This window comes from Sciurus carolinensis, chromosome 1 (assembly GCF_902686445.1).
Source record: "Sciurus carolinensis chromosome 1, mSciCar1.2, whole genome shotgun sequence".
NCBI lineage: Eukaryota > Metazoa > Chordata > Mammalia > Rodentia > Sciuridae > Sciurus > Sciurus carolinensis.
Genome location: NC_062213.1, coordinates 7166268 through 7188641, shown reverse-complemented (window position 1 = coordinate 7188641; position 22374 = coordinate 7166268). Strand labels below are relative to the sequence as shown.

The 22374-nt window shown below is 37.9% G+C and overlaps 1 non-coding gene across 1 annotated transcript; it reads left to right on the top strand.

The window, feature by feature from the left end:
- Positions 1–21978: 21978 nt before the first annotated feature.
- On the top strand, positions 21979–22081 carry LOC124968358 (U6 spliceosomal RNA). Its single transcript, XR_007105687.1, has one exon. It is a non-coding gene; the product is annotated as a U6 spliceosomal RNA (small nuclear RNA).
- The last annotated feature ends 293 nt before the right edge of the window (positions 22082–22374 follow it).

The following is a 22374-nucleotide window of genomic DNA, read 5'->3' as shown; positions in this document are numbered from 1 at the left end:
GTAGTGGTGGTGGTGTTGTTGATGGTGGTGATTGTGGTTGTGGTAGTGATGGTGATGGTGGTGATTATGGAGATGGTGGTGATTGTGGTAGTTGTAGTGATGGTGATTATGGTGATTATGGTGATGGTGGTGATGGTGGTTGTGGTAGTGATGGTAATGATGGTGGTGATTGTGGTAGTGGTAGTGATGCTGATGGTGGTGGTGATTATGGTGATGATGGGGTGATGGTGGTGATTGTGGTTGTGGTAGTGATGGTGATGGTGATGATTATGGGGATGGTGGTGGTAGTGATGGTGCTGGTAGTAATAGTAACAATAGAAGCATCATACTTTCAAAGATGTGTAAACTAATATATTGAGGGAAGACAAGTCTAATATTACTATGATAACATTTTAGTTTTATCAGGACTCTTGTTGTGCCCCATAGGATAAATATCCCTGCTCTGAGAATCAAACCTGCAGACATTGTGTAATATAAATTATGGAGTCTGAAAAAAAAATTTATAGTTCTCATTAGACCATTCACATTATGATGGTTTATTTTTCATAATTTTGTTCTTAGCACTAGATGATGGGGCAATTTCATGGGTTTGCTTTACCATATTGTCTTTCCTACCATAACAGGTCTTGGGTAAATAACCAGTGTGAAGGCTTTGCCAATGATGAGGTTATGTCCATGACCATGTTTTTGAGAACCAGGGAAGTCAGTGCATGGGGCTTGCAGTCCTCACTGCCTCACTGTGGAAGACCATATTGTTCACTGTATATCACAGCTTGGTCCCTGTGACCCCCCTTCCTGTAGAGTATGTTTCCTCTCCCGTCCCATTGGTGCTATGAGAGTTGTGGACTGTGCACTTGTCGGTGAAACGTGAGCACATGTGTTGTGTCTCGTCATCTCTCTCTCCCTTCCTCTAGAGCAACCCTGTTTCAGGTAGAGGTTTCTGGATCAGCTCCATCCGCCTCTGAATACTATAAAAGAGGTGAGCTTGAACTATCATGAATTAGAAATAAAACTGTTTTACTCTGAAGGTTTGGGAACAGTACAATTCAGCCTGATACATCCACAATATAGTGAGCTACTTAAGTTGCAGACCATGTTTTAATTATCTTAACCTTGCCTTACCACAGGATCTAGAATGCACAAGGTGCTCAATAAAAATGTTATTGAATAACAAGTGGAAATTAAATGTTTATTAATATTACTTGACTTTCCATACTCTTATATATGTCTGCATTTTGGAATAGTGCTGAGCTTTACCTTCTAATCAATGACAAATAATGAGAAGTGATAAAGGACTTGATACATAGCAGACATGTAATACATATTTACTGATTTTTTTTATAGCCAGCTATCTCTTAACCCTTCTGTCTCTCATAACTTCTGTTAAAATATTCTAGAAAAATTAAAACCGATAGACTGGATTCTGTCAGATTTTGTTATTTTAAATTTTTCTACAGAATTTAGACAATTTCTTCCACCTATGTCACAAATATGCATCCAAGCATTTAATATACATTTGCTAAATGACTAACTGAATGATTACAAAGAGATATATTTCTGGCAGGTGTATTTCACGCTGACTGACATAAGCTTATTCAGATACAGAGGGACGCCCCCACCTCAGACGCTCCCCACTTGTTCTCTTTAACCAGTAACTAACCAGGGATGACACGCTGACATTGCAGATGTTGCTCTCCTGTCACCGAGCGGTGTTTCACCCTGATCTTACTGGTTAGATGTACCATGCAGGACATAGAATAGATCGTTTGGCTTCAAAATTTTATCGTAGTTGTTGTTTGTATGCGTGTACATGGTTTTTTAAAACTCTTTCATTGTAAGTGCTCCCTACTTGAGGAACTGCACTTGGTGTAATTCCGATGGTGAATTTCTGCTAAATTTAATTCTATGCAGCCCAAGTTGAGATTGAGTTTATTCACATTTATAAAACTTGTGTGTCCATATGGGTGAACAGATTGCTGTATGCACAGGTTGTCCTGTGTGGGGCTTACAGCCAGAGATAAATATTCCTACCTCTCTGGCCTCCCGGTCAGCAAGAACCAGCTAGCAGCAGCCAGTGCCTGTGGCCATTTGCAGATAAGCACACTGGTGACTACGCTGGACCTGGGCCGGGGCAGGGGTCTGCCTCCACCCCTCCCTTGCCTGCTGCTGTCCTCGTCCACTTCCTTCCTCCTGTACTGACGTCTCTGTTTCCATCAGGCATGTCCTGCCTCCAGGGGCTTCACTTTTTCTAGGAAGTACAAACACCTTGGACTGAGGTTCAAGTCTTTCTCACAGTCTTGCTTCGACCACCTTTTTAGGGATCATCCCGACCATCAACTTAGAGTGTGTTTAGCCAACTGTTTTGCTGCTGTGACTAAAGGACCTGACAAGAACTGCTTTAAGGTGGAGAAGTTTATTTGGGGCTCATGGTGAAGCGGAACCTCATGGTGGAAGGTCGTGGTGGAGGAGGGTGGTGCTCAGGGCATTGCAATTAGGGGAGAGAGAGAGAGAGAGACACTAAGCTCAAGTAACTAAATATATACCCCAAACTCATGCCTCCCAGGGACCCATCTCCTCCAGCCATACACCAGCAGTCTGCAGTTACCACTCAGTTAATTCCTATCATGGGATTAATTTACAGATTGAGTTAAGACTCTCCTAACTCAATTATTTTACCTCTAAGCCTTCTTGCATTGCCTTACATATGAGGTTTTTGGGGACACCTAACATCTAAACATAGTAGAAATGAATCATGTTTTGCTCAAGTCATTATTTCAGTCTAGAAAATCCTTTTCATGCTATCCACATTTAGTTGGTACATATATACTGAGCATTGGGCTATGGGTCAGGCTTTATCCTGTCCATCAAGCATACAGTAATCAAAACAGCCTAGGTTCTTGTCCTTTTGAAATTCATAAATGCATTTATTTTGTTTGCAAAACTCTTTTGAATTATCCTCATCAGAGTATTTCCTATCATTTATTTAGCTAGACAAGTTGTCCCCTTCCAAATACTGTAGTGCTTACTAAAGCCCTCATTCATCTGTACCAATCTCTATAGTTTGCATAGTCTGTACCTAGAGGGGGATAGTGAACATATCTGTGTATTCCTACAGTCAAGCATGGTACCTGGAACACAACCCAACTCCAGATATTTCTTACTGTATTTTAAATAAGAACTGAGACAAGGAATCAATTCTAGGTTCCATATCTTGAGAGTTACTCACCTGCCAATGATTGCACAATGCACTTCACATGTGTGGTCACTCACCTCCACTGCAGTCCGGCATGGCACATGCTTTGCTCACACCTTTCTTAATGAGAAACTATTTATGAAAGACTAAAAGTGGCAACATGGGACTTTGTTGAAGAATGGAGCCTTTCTTCATCAATCCATGCTCAGTTCCTCTCTGCAACTATAGGACTTATCTGTGATTAGACCCTGACATTATGGAGTCAATTGAGGTAATGATAGTGTATTCAACCCTGGCTTTATTGATTTAGGAGATCATGCAGTGCAGTGTAGAAGGAGACTTTGAGAAAATTTTGGCTGCAAAGTTATTATGGCCAAATTGGGGTCCAAACTGGACTAGTTTGAATAAACTAGTTGGAAAAAACAAAGTCCATATATCGCCATGTACAGCTCCGTTGAATAGATGCAGATGGAAAAGGTCGCAAAGGCATTCACTCCTGCAGGTGCTCTCGGTACCTTCCCCACCACCCGAGGAAAAGCCTCCAGTTCTGAAGGGTCCCCACTCTATACCTGTGGGGTTTTATCTGCCCTCCAGATCTACCCTCCACCATGACAAAGCATGGAGTTGGCTGGACTAACTCTGAAGCATGGTCTGTATCTTACCCCACATTTCTTTAGTAGAATGGGACTCTGGTTTCCCAGAGGGACAACTTGCTTGACAATGGTCTCTGTATTGATTGATTTTTCTTATCACTTTTTGATTCCCCAACACTGTTTCTTGTAATCCCACCACCTACCCACCTTACACTATTTACATTCACTTCTTCACTCTGAATCTGCTTCTGGGACAGCCCACACCAAAACACCTTAATGAATTTTAGTTGCTGGTGATTGTACTGTGACCCTGGTCTGCCCTCTCTGTAGCCAGAGCCTTAACCTGTGCTCACTTTTTGTACAAACATCTGTGCTTGGCATTCTTTGACTGTGGATTTCAGCTGTCAGCCACACGTGCCTGTGTAAGAAGTTTCTTTCTCACCCATAGCTGTGATTCCTTGCTTTCCTACAAGGGTCAATGACAGCAGACTTCATTTACCTCGGGGAATCCTCAGGAGCCTGGTCCAGGAGTTTCTCTGGCCACCTTTCTCAGATGAGACCAGCCTCAGCCCTGCCTGCTGTCATAATTTCCTTTCCCCAGCTCTGATCTCTTTAAAGAGCATTTGCAGGCAGATCCTGGGATCACCCAAACATTCAGACCTAAACTACAGACTGCAATCCAAGTGTATTTTCTATGTGCAAAAGTTCCCATCACCTCCTGACTTAGTGCCTCGGTCCCCACCACTTATAAGCAGGTCACATTTTCCTGTCAGGTCTGTTTCTGCTGGTCTCCTTCCTGCCCAGGGCCTTGCAACCTCATTCTGAATGACGCTGAACAGCTGTCTCTGAGAGGCAGCGTGGGAAGGTGGTCAAAACGTGGGCTTTGTAGTGGGCTTAAAGCCTGTCAACTCCCCTTTCCAGAAGTCAACCTGAGCGAGTAACGTAGGCATTCTGATCCCTGGTTGCTTTATACAACAATGGTGGCAGCACTGAAGATCCAAAAGTGCATTGTAAGAATAAGAAACATGTTCCTCAGTCTCTAGGATGCTAATTGAGTATTCCATGACTGTGGGTGCTACTATTTAGTCATAGTGTTTTAGTCAGCTTTTCCACTGCTGTGACCAAAAGACCTGACAACAATTTTAGAGGAGAAGTTTATTTTGGAGCTCATAGTTTCAGAGGTCTCAGTCCATGGATGGCAATTCCATTGCTCCCAGCCATAGAGGAGGCAGAGCACTGTGGCAGAAGAGTGTGGTGGAGGAAAGCAGCTAAGAGAGACTCCACTCACCAGCTGTAAAATACACCCGAAGGCTTGCCCCCATACCCACCTCTTCCAGCCACAGCCTAACTGGCTACTGCTGCCCCCCACGTAACCCTTATCAGGGGATTAATTCACTGATAGTGTTAAGGCTCTCTTGACCCAATCATTTCACCTCTAATCCTTCTTGCCTTGTCTCATATATGAACTTTTGAAGGACATCTAATATCTAAACCGTAACACATATCTCCAATGTTTTTAGAATTATCAACCTTAGTTAGCTTTTATTTTTCAGCATTCCTAATAATGCAGACTTGACTCTCTCCTTAAGGAGAAGACTTAGAATTTAGATCAGTATTCATGGAAGACACATCATCCGAGTTCAGAGCAGTCTTGAGATGATTTCAGAGGTCAGAAGCACAATCATATTCACCTCTGACACAGCTGAAGAGTGAGTAATGACTGACTTAGGATGTCTCGCTGAGAGGCCATGATAAAAATTATGGAGTTGTCAGCAGCAGTGATTGGAGTTACGTCTTTACTTGGGTCATTGTTTATTGTGCCAACCTTGCATGATCTTCAGATCCACTCAGTCAGAAGCATCCATCATCTGACATCATCTGACATCATCCGGGCTATGAAAGGGTATAATCTAGTACCTTCTCTCTGCCTCTGGATGCAGAGACTCATCACTACTCTTTATTTCCTGGAAAAAGAATTTGGGTTTTGTACCATGTCACTGAATACTTCATTTTTAATTACAGTTTGCTAAAGGATTGAAATCCTCGTTGCAAGATGCATGAGCAATGTATTTGGAACAAATGACTTTGCTTTGCGTATCTTTTCTGCCTCTTCCCAACTATGTTACCTTGACAAAGATACCCTCTGAGCTTCCGTTTCCTCAGCTGTGATTCTTGTTATGCACAGTGCAGGACAGCCATGAGTGAGAAATGAGGCATTGCCAAAGAAATTGACGATGGTCATAACTAGAGAAGGAATAAAATGAAGAGGGGGGAAATAATCAGAAGGATGACTAGGGCTGGCATATTCAGGTTCCCCTTCTCTTTAACTCAAAGATCAAAGCACTTTCCATCAAAGAGGAGAGAGTTTATTTAATATTTAGATTTATTTTGCACTGGTGCCAAATGTATTCATTACCATGTCTATTTCTACTGAGACTGGATTTATGGAAAGAATCACAAGCCCTAAGCTTTTCTCTTTCTGTTTGTCCTAAAGATTCATTATTTGCTCCTAGCTGAAAATAAGTTCTCTGTACAGATTTTCTTAAAAGAAAAGTAAAGAACAATGCTCTAGGAGCCAATTGATAGATGGATCTCCTTGAAATTGGTAACATTCTCCTAAGCAGACAGTGATGGATAGGGACAAAAGACTGAGAGCTCTCATTATTGTCATCAAGGCCTGTTCGTAATCAGATTGTGAAGAATTCAATTTAACTAAAATGCAGAGAAGTAAGGTCAGGGTTCATGAGATTTGGGGCCAAGACCTAAGGTCAATATATACTAGATTTTGAGCCCTTTTCTCTCATTGATATAAAATTCTAAGCACCCAAGTAAAAGCCCCTTTAAGAGTGAAAGGAGTTTTGTAGGTGTATCTAGACAAATCTCTTGAGACAAGGTGTTCGAAGTGTCTGCCTCTATCATTCAAGCCTTGTGCTTAAAGACATCATGAATTAGGATTCCGGTTTTGGGACTTTGCAGTAGGGATGTTTGAAATGTTCCCCAGTTTCTTTGAGGTTCTACATTCTAAGGATCATGTTTTGAAGAACATTATTTTAGAATTTTATTCCTAATAATCCCCGTCAGTGCAATAACAAGTTTGAAAATGAGCAAAATAACTTAAGATGTGAATTTACCTTGACATATGACCTCACAGCTACCTGAAGGTATGATTTGGGGTTTAAGGCGTTTCATTGCCTTTAAGGTGAGGCTTTTTTCTTTGTTCTGAAACACGCCAGCTACAACTTCTGCCTGTTCTTGCATAAGCAGCTACTCACTCTGTCCTTATCTCACAACCGTGGGATGATTGTTGAAGTGAGGACCAGCAGCCTAGGGGGGCGCAGAGACAGTTCTGAATCCCTCATCCTGTGGGGGAGGAAGCAGTGATGGACTTTGGCATTGTAAGATGGAGATAAAAGGGAGACTGGAACTGTCTCTGGACCCCAAGGCATGTGTGTCCTCAGGCCTCTTAACTGTGGGTAGCCACAGTGACGGCGTTATCTTTTTTACTACTGGTGTCCTTCAGGCTGTGCCTTCCCTAGTCCACAGGCACCCACACCGCGTTGCCTGCCGGCTCAGGTCAGCTACCACAGCTGCCCAGCACCACCCAGGTGCAATTTGTGTTTTACTTTAAATTCACTTTACATTTCAGAACCTTCTCAATGCCGCGAGTTTCTGCAGAAGACACTACCAGTGAGGCTTCTCTGTTGACAGGCAGTGTTTGTCCGTCATGTGGCTGTAACAGAATCTCATAAGCTGGGGGCTTGCAAGCAGCAGCCAACGGGCTGAGTCCAAGACCCAGGCCCTGGCTGGTGTGTGGTCTGATGAGATGGCGCCCTCTCCCTGGGTCCTCAGGTGGCAGAAGGGGAGAAAGCTCTCTCTCCGGACTTTTTCATAAGGTCACCAAGGGCTGTGGCTCCATGACCTAATCACCTCCCACAATCTCCAGGTTCTAACAGCATCACCTTGGGGGCAGGATGGAGTCATGGATTTGGCGGGGGGAGATAAACATTCAGTCCTTGGTGCAAGACCTCCTCATTTCTACTGGGTAAGTTTCCCTCCGTTTCTCCTGCTGCTGCCTTGGCTGGCCTGCTGCTCCCATCCTCTGGGGCTCAGGCTAGCTGGCATTTCCTCAGCAGGTGGGGCCACCAGGACCGTAGAGCCCTGAGCTTTCCTCATGTGCCGCCTACCTACAGTCTCCAGGCAGCAGCTGCATGGTGTTGCCATACTCTGCTACGTGCCTTCTAAGTGAGGGGGTCAGTGCCCCTAACTGCCACGTCCCCATCTCATGCAGATGGGCAGACACTGCTCCCAAAGTGGTCACGTTGCCAGGCCCCACCTCCTGAACTCCGAGCAAAGTATGAGGCAGCAGTAAACATACATCCCGGTGTCTAAAATTTACTGGAATGCTGATGACTGCATTCCAGCGGGCTTCTTGTGTGTGGCCACTTCCGCATCTAAAACCCTGTGTGCATTTTTGAACTCCCATGAAATCCTCATCATGTCTCTGCTTTCTGAATCTCTATTCCAACTACAAGATGGTCCCTTTGTAATTTTCTCTTTTGTTCAGATACTCTGATTTGGATGTGCAAGCATGTAGTAAAAAATTACCTTTCATTCATGTTTGTTATTGATTGAAACTTGCTCTGGAAGCCCTCTTCCTGCTAATGGAGGAATGTAGGCTCCTGCGTCTTTCCTGATTTAGAATACTTTCTTTGGGGATAAATTTAGTCTCTTTGGGGGAAATTTCCAGTCATTAGAAAATTTAGACTTGTTCTCAAAGTGGTCTCTCCCATCTTCAGAGGTCTCCCTACAAGGTACAGGGCACCCTGCAGATCCTCGCAGGATGTGGGTGGGCAGCAGGCATGTGCGCTGGCCCACTGGACCCTCAGGTGCCCACAGCAGTGCAGGCCTACTCTCTCGGGTGGTTTGGCGCCCACTACTGAACTCAGAAGCAAGACCTCGAGGCTCCAGGCCTCATCTCTGCAACCACACCTCTGGTTGTAGGTCACCGTGACCATGGATTCAATCAGTAATATCTTAGGCAGGACCTATCTTATTTTGTCTCTTGCCTATTGAATTAATGGACTAGCATGAGGTTACAGAGCATGACATCTCTCACTACAACCTCAGTTTATTCTAACAGAATGCACCTGGATTTATCTCCAAGTCTCTGAGCCTTAGAAGGGCAGTATAAGAGAAGGACTGAAAATGTAAATTAAGGATAAGGAATGAAAGTTCTGCAACTTTGGATGATTAGTGGTGAGACTCTGGGAAAGTCAAAGACCTGTTCTCAATAAATCTTTCTCCTTTATAAATTTGGGATATTATTTCAGTTAGCCCATAGTCTCCTGTGATGATTAAATAAATGGTTCTATATTAAGTATTTAGAAGAGCTTTACTAACATTACATGCTACATGGATATGGCTATCATAAATAAGTACTTTAGAAGTTTGGAAGATTTCTAAGCACTGCAAAGCAGCGAGTGGGGGTTAGGGGAGAGGCCTCAGAGCCTGCATGGGGCATGCCACAAGCTTGATGTCCTGTCTGTTCCACAGTCACTATTCATTTACCATTGAGAGATGTTTAACTGAATGCCAGTGTGAACAGAGTTTCCAGCTTATAGACAATTAAAACCAGCTATTTTGATTTGAGTGAAATCATGTCAAACGTAAATTAATGATGACAGCAGAAAATAACAGTGAAAAGCCTGACATTACTATGTAAAGTTATAGGCAAATATGTTGGATCAGTTAGTGAAGGGATGTATAATTCTGAAGTTATCCTGAAAGCATAGTAGAGCAGTATGAGTGACTGATGTGTGCAAGATGATATGTCATCAGATAAATGACCTTCAGTGCCCATGAATTTATGCTTAAGACAGGGGATTATGTAACTTTTATAATGATAGTCAAACTACTAGCAATGTTTCAAATGTCACTTAATGGTTGTTTTCTAGTTTTCACACACACACACACACACACACACACACACACACATACATATATATATACACACACACATATGTATATATGAAAGATATATATATATATTTTATTTCCAATTAGAACCAAAGAAAAGGTACTTATTTTATTTTTATCCTTATTATTTTGCAATGTGGAGTAATATTGAACCCAGACTCTCACACATATTAGGAAAGCGATTTACCACTGAGTTACATCCCCTAGCCAGAAGATACTTGTTCCTTTTTTTTGCAGGGGTTACCAAGGATTGAACTCAGGAGCACTGGATCACTGAGCCACATACCCAGCCCTATTTTGCATTTTATTTAGAGAGAGGGTCTCAATGAGTTGCTTAATGCTTTGCTGTTGCCGAAACTGGCTTTGAACTTGCAATATTCCTGCCTCAGTCTTCTGAGCCACAGAATTGCAGGTGCGTACCACCACGTCTGGCCAGAGGGTATTTTAAAAAATACTTAAAAACTTAACTAAAATTTTGCCTCGTGCTAAAGTTCAAGTTCAAGGCCTTTTGGTTTATCTTTTCCATTGCCCTTCTTTGTGATCTTGACTATTCATAAAATTATGTGTTGTGAATTTGTCTTAGCCATATTATAGAACTAGTGATAAAGTTCTCAAATAGGCTGAGAAAGACTTGTCAACTTAATATTGTATATTCACTCCAATTAGTTCAGAAACCAAACTCTGTGGGACATTACTTTTTACCCTTCTCAAATCTAATAATGGGTGTACTATGTGAATAACATTGAGAAAATGTCGATAAGTGGATGTTAAAGAAGATAACTGTGATGGTCAAGTCAAACAGTTTAAGATTTGTTCTGTACTGGGTGATAGTCTTATAAAATTTTTATCTGAAGGGTCATTATACTTTACGAAAGATTTTCCCATTCAAAATTTGAAGGTGAACCATTGATAATCCAAGAAATGAAGTGGAAAGAAACTGTTTGAAGAATTACGAAGAAACAATCAACAAAAATAAATGGTATAAAAGATCATGGAAGTTGAAGATATTCAAATATATTTAACTAAATGGAATTTGTTGATACTCTTGGCAAGGATATGTTCAGCAAAATGATAGAGGGGTAAATTGGCAAGGTATCAAGAGAGTGTGCAAGGTGAGAAAATTTGAGAAATTATTTGAGAAATTTTGCTTTAAAAAGAAAAAAATAGATAAGGTAGAAGAATGTGGGGCTATAGCCTGTGTATGGTTTTGCTTTTCAGGTAGGAGATATCAAGCATATTTGTAGCTCATTTGAAAAATGTGAATAAGAAAAGATATAATTAAAAAATAAATATACAATATACAATGTTCGTGGATAAAAGGCCTAAGTGCATTAAAATTGTCAATTATGCTATATATTCAAGATATTTAATTAACATCATGAAGACTATTTAATAATCCTGTATTATAGTCAGGTATTTTGGTGAAGGAGTAGATCATAGTTCTTTCTGGGATAGTTTATATCTTAAATGATGAATGTGTTAATTTTTTTTCCAACACAGCAGAAGTTTTACTATACATGTGTGTTTATCTTATAACTCCATGTTCTAAATTTAAGTAAACAAAAATTTATTTTAACAATGAAGAAATACTGTTTTAATTCCCCTATCACACAATAAGGCTCTTGCATTTATATCATATCTGACTCTATGACAGTTGCACCAGGATTTCAGAATAGTGCAAAGAGATTTCAGCAATTTTGTGCACACACACCACACACACACACACACACACACACACAATATGTGATAGAATTATAGATCTGTGGAGCAATGTTTGACTTCAACAAATAATGTTAGGACATTTGTTTTTCCTTTTGAAAAATGCATTTATTCTTACATCATGCCCAGTTAGAAAATCTAGATATGAGTCAAATACTTAAATGGTGAAGGTGTTATAATAAAAGTAAAAAGAGGAATTAAAAATAAAGGAAAGAAAGTTTTTGTTACATAAGATTTAAAAAAAAAATTTATTAATTAAAAATAAAGTAAGGTTAAAAATTCTGTTCTATATCTTAAGTATATCTGAAATGTTGGTTACTTAAAAAGTAATCTTATGAATCATTTAAAATCACATTCCCTATTACCAAAGCATGTCTACTGGTGTATCAATGGTGAGATATCAAGCTTAATGTTATGTACAAGCTTTTGAATATAAATTGACCTCTTTCATCAAGAAGTTTAAACTTGGCAGGGCAAGAGCTAAGTTTTTTGTAACACTTACTGAAAGAGACTGCATGATTCTATATATCCTGCAGGAAAGAAGTTAAGCAAGACCTGCAGGATTAAGAAAAAGTTATCTTGATAAAGTAGTGTTGTTGTATATTTCAAGCAAGTAATTCAACTGTAGGTGCAATGAAGGACCTTCTGTAATGGAACAAAATTTAAACCATTGGAAAAAGTCATTAGAGCATGGCTGAGTTGTTAATAAAATCAAGTGAAATGATCAGAATTTGTGAAGGGAAAGTGTAATTCCATTGGGTGACATAAGCTGGGCCTAAGACCTGGATTTCAAACGCCCCCATGCCAATGCAAGTGTCAAGAGACAAATGAGGCCCAGGATGGTGGCAGAGCAGATCAGATATTCCTTCAAGAACTGTGAATCCCAATGTTGATACGTTTGGTGGAGTGAGACCTCTCTCCACCAAAAGTAGACCTTGACTCTAGGGACAGTGGAAGTAATTCTTCATTTAGAATTAACAGTGGTGATTCTACACAAGCTGGCAACCTGAGTATTTGTGGCCATAACAGAAATCATAGTACGTATGTGACAAAAACTCCACATTTCAAAAGATATTTGATTTGTGATCATATAGTATATTCATGTACTTACAGAAGCAAATTAAAGTTATCTATTTAAATGTAATTTAAGCATGAGAATTTAAAAAAGAATCCCAATAGATAAAATCCCAAGAAGTGCAGTTTCATACTCAAAACTCTCTAGGTATTAAAATTAATAAAGTATCATGAGCACACATGAGCAAAAACCACAATATAGGTTCAGACCAACACAGAACTAGAAGTATAGATGTTTAATATGATTAAAAATAAAAGGAATATTAAAATACCAAAAGTCTGATGAAGAAAAAGAGATAATCAGAACTTATTTTAAAAAGGTCGGGTTTAAAAACCTGAACACCCCAAATAAAACTTTCATAAATAAATTTGTATGCATATGTGTGTATATACGCAAAATTTAATGAATCATGGTTAATTAGAGAAAAAATTAAACATCAAAGTGACTATAGTGAAATTAACTTTAGATATGATATTAAAATTACAAATCCTGTATCATAGAAAAACAAGGGAAGAATGTGTGAATGGTTCATAGTTCAGGAAAGGAAAGTACAACACATGCCTCATCAATATTCCAGAAAGGAAAACCAGGCAGAAAGCAAGAGATAACATCTTGGAAAGACTAAGAATTGGTCATTATTCACAATTCATGGAAGAGGATCTTAGTTAGATTCAGGAAGGCCACCAAATCCCAAGCAAGTTAAGACAAGGACTCTAGCTGTGTTAATTATCATCGGCTAGAATCCATATGAAGGAAGCAGCAGGAGCAGGTCAGAGGGGGTCTTGCAGTTTGCAGAAGAGGTTTCACACCCAGGCCTGTATATTATTTCACTAATAGCCACAAAGCACTTTCCCACTAACAAACAACCTCGAAGCTACAATTATAATGTTCAACAAACTTAAAAGGTATTTAAAAAATTAAAGGAAGATATGATGACTTGACTCATCAAAGAACTTAAAAAACTTTACACCAAAAATACAAAGAACCCACTCAATAAATGGGCTCAGGAACTGGGCAGACACTTCACAGAAGATATACAGGTGATCAACAAATAGATGAAAAAGTGTGCAGCATCTCTAGTAATTAGAGAGATGCAAATCAAACCCACCCTAAGATTTTATCTCACCCTAACTAGAATGGCTATTATAAAAACAGAAGCAATAATCAGTGTTGGTATGGATGTGGGGAAAAAGGCACACTCATACATTGCTGGTGGAGTTGCAAATTGATGCAGTCACTCTGGAAAGCAGTATGGAGATTCTTTGGAAAACTTTGATGGATCCATCATTTGATCCAGTTATCCCACTTCTCATTTTATACCCAAAGGACTTAAAATCAGCAGAGTACACTAACACAACCATAGCATGTTTATAGCAGCTCAATTCCCAAAGCTATATTGTGGAACCAATCTAGATGCCTTTCAATAGATGAATGGGTAAAAAAAACTGTGGTATACATACACAATGGAATATTACTCAATCATGAGGAATAATAAAATTATGGTGTTTGGATGTAAATGATTGAAGTTGGAAACTATCATGCTAAGTGAAATAAGCCTATCCCCAAACACCAAAGGCCAAATGTTTTCTCTGATAAATAGAAGATGATACATAATGGGAGGGGGTACATGGGGAGGGATAAGAGAATAATAGAGGAACTTTGGATTGTGTAGAGGGAAATGAGGGGTGGGGGAAAGAAAGATAGTGGAATGAGACAGACATTATCACCCTATGTACATGAATGATTACATGAATGGTGTGACTCTACATTGTGTATAACCATAGAAATGAATAGTTGTACCCCATTTGTGTACAATGAATCAAAATACAGTCTGTAAAAATAAAATTAAAAAAAAGAGAGAGACAACATCAATAACCAGACAGACAGTAAATGGAAAGTTTGAAGTTTAATCACCAAAATGAAAAAATTCACAAGACTTGACAGTAGATTTGAAATGGCAGAAGAAATAATCTGTGAAATTGATGAGAAATAAATATAAATTACACAATCTGAAGAACAGAGTGTAAAAATAATGAGAGACTCAGAAAACGTAAGACTTGATAAATAGTGTTACCAATACATATATATCAATAAATGTTGTTCATCAGTAAACATGTTAGGAAAACTGAGTATCCACAGAGAACAAATTTGGGCCCTTATCTCAGAACATATACAAAAATTAAATCAAAACATCTTAAAGACGTCAGGGTAAAATCTGAAACAGTAAAACTACTAGAAGACAATGTGTTAAAAATGTCTAGGACATTGGTCTGGCTGGGATTTTTTGAATATGAACCAAAAAATAGAGGCACAAAAGCAAAAATTGACACATGGCATTGCATCAAACTAAAAGGCTGTGGAGAGCAAAGGACACATTAATAAAGTGAGGAGGAAAACTATAAAAAGGGAGAAAATATTTGCAAACCCACACTCAATAAGAGGTTGATAGCCAAAATACACAAGAAACTCAGTAAACCTCAATAGCAGGAAAACATAATCTGCTTTTAAAATGGGCAAAATATCTGAATAGACATTTCCCAAAAGAAGACATACAAATATCAGGGATATAAGAACATGTTTAGCATAATCAACTATTTGCAAACCTAAACCTTGATGCAATATCACTTCACACTTGTGACGCTACCAGAGGCTGGGTGAGGTGAGGGGAGGGTGGGAAGTAGAAGTTTGACCAAGATCAATAGTACTGATCAGATAACGGACTATAATGAACTGCAATGAACTGATTAATGATAATGACCTGTATTTGTTTACTGTAGAAGAAAGGATTTTAAATATTTTTAGCATGAAGAAATGAAAGAAGGGCTGGGGAGATGGCTCAGTTGGTAGAGTGCTTGCCTTGCAAGCACAAGGCCCTGGGTTCGATCCCTGGTACCACAAAAAAAAAAAAAAAAAAAAAAAAAAAAGAAATGAAAGAAATGTTTGAGGAGCTAGATAGATGTATCAAAAAATTGCATGGTACCCTATAAACATATGTAATGGTTGTGTACCTGTAAAATTTTTTGGAAAGAAAAAAGATTAAATAAAGAAATATCTAAGAAAGGAAATTATAAAAAGAGGAAAGCTGAGGATGTGAAGACAAAGGAATCCAGGAAGACTACAGGTGAATGTAAATTAGCACAGCCATATGAAATGCAGCCTGGAGTTTCCTCAAAAGAAGTAAAAATTGAACTGCAGTAGGATCCAGCATATTCACTTCTGGGTCTATGTTCACAGGAAAGGAAATCAGTGTGCTGTGGAGTCACCTGCAGTCCCATGTCCACTGCAATACTCTTACAATAGCCAGGAATGGGGTCATCCAAATGTTCACAAATGCATGAATAAATTAAAAGATATGGCATGTACCCCAATGGGACACTATTTTGTCTTATACACAAAGACATCCTGCAGTTTGTGATCACACTAATGAGCAGGAGGACATTATTCTTAGTGAAAAAACTCAGGTTCAGGAAGACAGATCCTGCATGATCTCACTTACAGGTGGCATCTAAAAACATCAAAGTCATAGACAGACAGTGGGATGTCGGTCCCAGAACTGGGAGGGGCAGAGTTGAGACTACTAGTACCAGGGTTCAAAGTTTCTGTTACACAGGGGGAACCATTTCAGAAGATTTTTTTTGTACGACATGATGGTTACAGTTAACATTTAACTGTATACTTGAAAATTGCAACAGCAGTAGATTTTAAATGTTCTCACCAAAAAAACCCCATAAATTTGTGAGGCAATGGATATACTAATGAGGTTTAGTTAGCATTCCACATTGCATACCTACATCAAAATGTGTTTTTTTTTAAATTATTCATTTTTTTATTTTTACAGACTGCACAAATGGGGTACATCACTTCATTTCTATGGTTGTACATGATGTAGATTCATACCATTTGTGTAATCATAGGGTAATGTACATAGGGTAATGATGTCTGTTGCATTCCACCATCTTTCATACCCCCCTCCCTCTCATTTCCCTCTACATAATCTAAAGTTCCTCCATTCTTCTCTCACCACCCACCACCCACCCTCATTATATATCATCATGCACTTATCAGGGAAAATAGAATTGACTTATTTCACTTAGCATGATATGCTCCAGTTACATCCATTTATTTGTAAATGCCATAATATTATTCTTCTTTATGACTGAATAATATTCCTTTGTGTTTATATACCACAGTTTTTTTATCCATTTAGCTTTGAATGGCATCTAGGTTGGTTCCATAATCTAGCTACTGTAAATTGAACTGCTATAAACATTGATGTGACTGTGTTACTGTAGTATGCTGATTTTAAGTCCTTTGGCTATAAACCTTACTCCCAAACCACAAGAAATCAAAGGAAGAGTCATTAAATGGGATGGGCTCAAACTAAAAAGTTTTTTCTAAGCAAAGGAAACAATCAATAATGTGAAAAGAGAGTCTACAGAGTGGGAGAAAATTTTTTCCACATGCACTTCAGATAGAGCACTTATCTCCAAAATTTACAAAGAACTTACAAAACTTGACACCAAAAATACAAAGAACCCAGTCAATAAATGGGCCAAGGAACCGGACACTTTATAGAAGAAGATACACAGGTAATGAATAAATATATAAAAAGTGTTCAACATCTCTAGTAATTAGAGAAATACAAATGAAAACAACTCTAAGATTTCATCTTACTCTAATTAGAATGGCTATTATCAAGAACACAAACAATAATAGATGTTGGCGTGGATGTGAGGAAAAAGGCACACTCATACATTGCTGGTGGAGTTGCAAATTGGTATAGCCACTCTGGAAAGCAGTATGGAGATTCCTCAGCAAACTTGGAATGGACCCACGTTTTGACCCTCCTCGGAGTATAAAACTCCTCGGTTTATACTCAAAATATGTTTAATGCCATAAATACATACAATCTTTGTGTGTCAATTAAAAAAATTTAAAATCCTAGTTAGAAAAAACCTAGATATTCTATTCTCAATAAAAATGTCTTTCATAAATGAAGTGAGAAATTTCTGCTTTCTCCAAGAAAGAATTAACTGCCAGAAGAGCTGCCTCAGATGGTCAGAATCCAGGACACTGAACAAAGCATACACAGCAAGAGTTTTAAGCATTGGAGACACCCAGTGCAGCACGGCAATACCTAAGGGAAACAACTGAAGGGAGTCTTGCAATTTGCCCCGTACTCTGCATGGAGGCAGCTGCAGGCTGCAGGACAGACTAGGGTTCAGGGCGACCAAGCTAAAGGCCTCTAGTGAGGAGCATTCCAGGAAGCTAAGAACCAAGGCGGCAGTATCACCGCAGCAGAGGCAACTAACACCAGACTTCTTAATGAAAGACGGAATTCCTCACTTCTGCTTTTGGGAATGGCGGGGAGAGTCACACCACTTCCATTTAACACTTTCTAAGCCCTATCCTGTACATTAAGGGAGTTAAAAAGAGACGGAAGACATAAAGAATGGAAATCTAGAAGCATCATTGACTTCATTTGCAGAGACAATACTGTTTTCTACAAATATTTCTATTAATCATTAGTGGGTTAAGTTAGTTTAGAAGAAACAAATTCCAAACTCAATACACAAAAATTAGTTGTATTTGTCTGTACCGAATGAAAACCTGGAAATTGAAAATCTATATGATACATGTACTGCTGCATCAATATTTTTAAAATTAAAAAATGCATTCAGATAAATTTAGCAAAAAATGTGCAAGATATATTCATGAAAAGCTACAAATATTATTGATGAAAATAAAGGAAAGAGAAAGGAGTAGGGAGAGAATCATGTCATGATTCAAAATCATTAAAACTTCAGTTTTTACTAATTGAGGTTGGATTTAACAGAATCTCATACAGAATCTCAACAGTTTTTGGTATAGATTATCTAGATGGTTTAAAAACTTTTATATAAGTGCAAAAGACTTAACATAGCCAAAATAATTTTGATAATGAAGCACAGATTTGGAAAAGATATATTATCAGATGTTTAGTATAAAGTCACAGTATTTAAGGCATTTTATATTGCAGGAGGTGAAGGATATGAATCTGAGAAACAAAATACAGTCCAGAGAAAAGTCCATAAATATGATCAAATTGATTCTTTGCAAATTTGTGTTAGTAATTTAGTGGGAAAAGTACAGTCCAGCCATCAAATGGTGATGGAATTATTTTGTATTCACACATACAAAAAAGCCAGCTCTTAATATGCACCACTTGTAAATTAAACCTTAAAATAGGTAATAGATCCACATATACACACTAAAAGAATAAAACATGGAGAAGAAAACGTAAGGAGAAAATGTGAATTTTCATATTGTTAGTCAAAGATTTCCCAAATTGGACACAATAAATAAATAAACAAAACACTTGTATATTTGACTTCATCGAACTCCACAAAACACATGCTACTTAAAATATATTTCATAAAATTTAAAGAAAAACAAAACTTAGGAGAAAATATTCATTATAGACAAATCTAAATAAGTATTTATATTTAAAGTCTAATGTACAGAAATTTTTTATTTATCACATATTTAAATATCACATACATATATGTATATCACTTTTAAAGTAAATAAGGCAAATAATATTGTAAATATCATTTACTTGTAATATTAAAAATGTTGGTAAAGCATTGAAAATCTATGTCACTGATGACATATGAATGGCAAATAATACAGTAGTGGACATTAATTATCATTATTCATTAAAGAAAAGTAAAACCACAATGACATATAGCTACCCAAACACTAGCATGACTACCTTCTAAAAGTCTGATATATCAGGCATTGTCAAGGTTCTGAAGCAATCAGAATTCTCTTCTACTGCTTATGGGAATACAAAATATTACAGCTACTTTAGAAATAGTTTAGAATTCCTTATAAAGTTAATCATGCATTTATCTTAAAACCCCAAACTACTGTAAAAAATAGTACTATTTGTTGCAGTATTTTACATTTCTATATCTCCTTCAGTGACATATATTTTCAATTCCTCACTCAATTACTTTTATAAATAAATAAGTTTTATAAGATCGTTTGCCTAGGTATTTACTCATGACCACACAATCCTGCATCACGGAGATTTATAGTAACTGTATTTGTTGTATCCCTGAATTGAAAACGGCCATAATATAGCTGAATATTGAAGTACTTTTAAAGTACATATGTAGCACATCGATAAAATGGAGTACAGTATTTGCCTTCACTACAATATGTGTAACTCTCTAAAGTAGCATGATGAGAAAAAAATGTCAGATTGAGGGGACTACACACTGAAGGTGAGCCTGAGATTCCAGAATGACAAGGTATACTGATGGTCAGCCGAGGACTGGAGGAGGTGGCATGGTGGATGATTGCCTGGGAAGGGGCAGAGTCCCTTCTGAAGGACTGGGGATTTTCTGCATTTTGATGGATGGAGGTGCACTGCATAGGGTTGTGGAAACTCATGGGAGTGTACCCTTTAAATGGATGAATTTCATTGCATGTAAATTATAGCTCCAGAAACTTGTTACAAGTAAATGGAGGTTTTCTAAAAAGTGCATTTGTAGTAATGAAAGCTAAAAGAAATCATTAACTTATGAAATGCTAAAAGAAGTTTCTGGAGAGGAAATACAATTCCTGAAACTCTAGAAGCAAGGAAGAGTATTGAAAACAGTCGTTATTAAACTAAATATAAATGAATATTGATATATTTCTGATTGTAGAACGTGAAATCCTACCACAGAGAGAAGGTAAGTGGTACTAAGAAAGAGTCCTCCTGAAAGTGAGGTAGCTAGGGCTTTGTGCAGTCTCAGTGGGAAGCAGGGAATCAGGGAAGCTTCCTCCAGATCTCCAGACCTCACGGCAAGGGGACAGCAGTGGTGGCTGGTACTGAGCAAGGTAAGCTTTCTCTGTCCTACATGAAACTGAGGCACCTAGATTATATCCAGCTCATCTCACGCCAGACTCATGCCAACCCCCTCACTAATTGTCTGATACAAAAATGGAATTTTCTTATGCAAAAGTAAATATTACTTCCCTCACTCTTACTGTTCTTTTTTTTTTTTTTTCTGAAGGAATTTTTAAATTTATTTTTATTTTTACAGACTGCATTTTGATTCATTGTATACAAATGGGGTACAACTTTTCATTTCCATGGTTGTACACAATGTAGAGTCACACCATTCATGTAATCATACATATTCATAGGGTAATGATGTCTGTCTCACTCTACTATCTTTCCTTCCCCCACCCCCTCCCGCCCCATTTTCCTCTACACCATCCAAAGTTCCCTGAAGGAATATTTTTAAATAACTCAGTTTTCTAAAACTGCTAAACATTATCTACCCCAATATTAAAAATAATAAAGATGACTTGAGTTTGAAAGAGATTTTTATTATTGTATAAATACAGCATCATAATATTATACACTTACTGTTCTTTAACACAATGTTCCACATGCAATTTTCTTTTAAAAAATGAGATAAAACAAAGGCATTATTTCCTCGCATCATCAAAAGATCAGATTTTCTACAGAATCAGACCCAGACGCAGCATAGAAATTTGAGTTCTTATTAAGTGATTTAAAATAAGCATGATAAAAGTTAAAAGGTAGAAGTCATATTTGAACAGTTGAGTCACTTCAGCAGAGATTATAGAAAAGGAGTCAAATAGAACTGTAAGACAGGAAATGCAGGATACCTTAGATGAAGAATTATTTTTGAACTTCTCAGTATACTGAATAAAGCAATACAATTTGTGAATCTTAAAAGAAGATAATAAAAAAAAAATTACTCAAACACAAAGATAAAGAAAGAAAAAAAAAAATGCAACACATTTGAGATCTGTGGAGAAGCATTACATTTTCCAAAATGTGTGTAATTAGAATTCCAGGAGTTGAGAGAGAGGATAGACTGACAAAAAAAAAAAAAACAATTAAAAATGAGGAAAAAGGATCAATATTTTATGTAATTAACAAAAGAGATCAATCCATATATCCAAGAAGGTCAGAAAAATCCTAAAAAGATCAAGTGAAAACAATCAAACAATAAAATCAGAAGAAAAAAAAAAAACACTCCTAAGGATGTTATGATGAAATAGCTAAGTAAAAAAAGAAAAGAAAAAAATGATTAAAACGTAAAAGCATTTGGAGTAAAGAGAAAGAACGGGAGAAAATAATTTGTCGCTCTATAGGAAACCAAATAGATTAAGTAGATAAGAATTATGTAATATAGAAAACGTGTTAATATTATCAATTTACTGGGCCTGCTGACAATTGTGTAATGATATATCCCAGAGGAGCAGAATCAGCAACCTCCTCAAAAGCACATGGAACACAGAGCAGATGGGACAAACAGAGAACAAATATCAAATTCCATAACTGAATCATATTAATATTGACATTAAATATAAACCATCTAAATGTCTGAATTCAAAGTCATAGATGGTGCTCGCTCTGGCGGCAAACGTAGTAAAATTGGAACAATGCTAAGAAGATCAGCATGGCCTCTGCACAAGGATGATACACAAATTTGTGGAGTGTTTCAGATTTTTAGACATAAAGACAAGAATCACTTGATTATCTCAAAAGATGCAGAAAATAATTTGACAAAATACAGCACCTCTTCATGTTCAAAACACTAGAAAAACTAGGGATGGTAGTAACATACCCCAATGTTGTAAAAGCTATCCATGCTAAGCCCAAGGCCAACATCATTCTAAATGGAGAAAAAATAAAATCATTCCCCCTAAAAACTGGAACAAGACAGGGATGCCCTCTTTCACCACTTCTACTCAACACAGTTCCTGAAACTCTAGCCACAGCAATCAGAGACATGAAAGCAATT